Source organism: Eschscholzia californica, unplaced genomic scaffold (genome assembly GCF_041429995.1).
Source record: "Eschscholzia californica isolate CP2 unplaced genomic scaffold, dmEscCali1.0.p SCAF_242, whole genome shotgun sequence".
NCBI classification, from domain to species: domain Eukaryota; kingdom Viridiplantae; phylum Streptophyta; class Magnoliopsida; order Ranunculales; family Papaveraceae; genus Eschscholzia; species Eschscholzia californica.
Window position 1 is genome coordinate 15001 of NW_028238357.1, and position 2500 is coordinate 17500.

Consider the following 2500-nt stretch of genomic DNA (forward strand, 5'->3'; position numbering starts at 1 on the left):
GAAAGGTCTTTTCACAAGGATTCTTTTGATATATAATAATAGCGATTCCGATAAATATTTATTTTTTTATGAATTTTTAAGTGAATAAACAATTAAAAATTCAAAAAAAATAGAAAAAAAATATTTTTTTCCCGATTCTTTCTCCAATATTCCTGATAAATACCCACACACCCACATATGGAGAATGGTCGAAAATGCTCGAGTGGATATCGAGATGTCCGACGAAGCACCACTTGGAAGGGCCGAGGCACGGGACGCCCGGGCTGTTGCTCGGGCCGGCACGGGACGCGCATGGGACAGCCCGGGACGGCATGGGACGCCCTCGCTACAGCTCGGGACGGCCAGGTACGCCCGAGACTTGGCTCGGGACGGCCTGGGACGCCCTCGCCATAGCTCGGGACGGCCTGGGACGCCCGAGACTAGGCTCGGGACGGCCTCGGCACAGCTCGGGACGGCCTGGGACGCCCTTGCCACAGCTCGGGACGGCATGGGACGCCCGAGACTTTGCTCGGGACGGCCTGGGACGCCCTTGCCACAGCTCGGGACGGCCTGGGACGCCCGAGACTTTGCTCGGGACGGCCTGGGACGGCCTCGGCACAGCTCGGGACGGCCTGGGACGCCCGAGACTTTGCTCGGGACGGCCTGGGACGTCCGAGACTTTGCTCGGGACGGCCTGGGACGTCCGAGACTTTGCTCGGGACGGCCTGGGACGCCCGAGACTTGGCTCGGGACGGCCTGGGACGCCCTCGCTACAGCTCGGGACGCCCGAGACTTGGCTCGGGACGGCCTGGGACGCCCGAGACTTGGCTCGGGACGGCCTGGGACGCCCGAGACTTGGCTCGGGACGGCCTGGGACGCGCTCGGCACAGCTCGGGACAGGCCGGGACGCCCGAGCCGAGCTTCGGGTCGCACGAAATCTCTTCGTATTCCGACATATTAGAAGCTTCCCATCATGTAGTAGGCCGAGCTTTGCCCTTTGGATGCCCTATGGTGCTTGGCGAGCACTAGGGAACGTGCCAGCACAAGTGCTGTGCACGCTCTGGGGAAGGAGCTCAACCCTCCCCCTTATAGTGCAAAGTTATTGTTTTGCCTATTTTCACAAGGAAACATCAATTTTTTAACCAAGCATACTGGGCCTTTACTCCTTCGTTACTCGTCGGAATCCAGCAAACTTATACTCGTTGGAAAGGCCTTTTCGCAAGGATTTTTTTGATATATTATAATAGCGATTCCGATAAATATTTATTTTTCTATGAATTTTTAAGTGAATAAACACCGGAAAATTCATAAAAAATAGAAAAAAAAATATTTTCTTCCGTTTCTTTTCTCCAATAATTCATAAATAATACCTCAATAGTATAAATGAAGAGAGAGTCGAAATGGCCCGGGTGGGTTTCGAAATGTCCCACGACCCCATAGAATGCACGGGCCAGCCGAGCCAAAGCAGGGGACGCGCATGGGACAGCAGGGGACGCGCACGGGACAGCGTCCCTATGGCTCGGGACGGCATGGGACAGTACGGGACGCCCTTGGTAAAGCTCGGGAATCCCATCGGACGCGCATGGGACGGCCTTGCTAAGGCTCGGGACGGGCTTGCTAAGGCTCGGGACGGATGGGACAGCACGGGACGCGCATCGGACGGCCTTGCTAAGGCTCGGGACGGCATGGAACAGCACGGGACGGCCTTGGTGAGGCTCGGGACGGCATGGGACAGCACGGGACGGCCTTGGTGAGGCTCGGGACGGCATGGGACAGCACGGGACGGCCTTGGTAAGGCTCGGGACGGCATGGGACAGCACGGGACGGCCTTGGTAAGGCTCGGGACGGCATGGGACAGCACGGGACGGCCTTGGTGAGGCACGGGACGGCCTCGGTGAGGCTCGGGACGGCATGGGACAGCACGGGACGGCCTTGCTAAGGCTCGGGATGGCCTGGGACGGCCTTGGTGAGGCTTGGACGGCACGGGACGCGCATGGGACAGCATGTGACGGCCTTGGTAAGGCTGGGCACGGCATGGGACGCACATGGGACACCTTATGGGGATCATCAAGGGACGTTGCACGGGACATTCTTAGCCATGAAGGGCCTTCACATGGGACATCTTAGGAGTCAAGAGCCGGCACATGGGACAATGGAGTTCACACGCACGGAACACTTCGGCTACTTCCGTTCGGAACGTCGTGGGATCTTTATGTCCCCATTAGCACCGACGCATCAACATGCTAGGAAGCTAGGTCCGAACTTCTCGAAGTGTCGATGGCACTTGGACGGATACGCATCCGATCCGATGTTATGATGATGTACTTTCTCCGATATCGATGTCGGGGTGTATTCCGATGTTATGATGTACTTTCTCCGAGATCGATGGGACGACCTTGGTAAGGCATGGGTCGGCCTTGGTAAGGCTCGGACGGCACGGGACGCGCATGGGACGGCCTTAGTAAGGCTCGGGACAAAATGGGACAGCACGGGACGCCATGGGACGGCCTTGGTAAGGCTC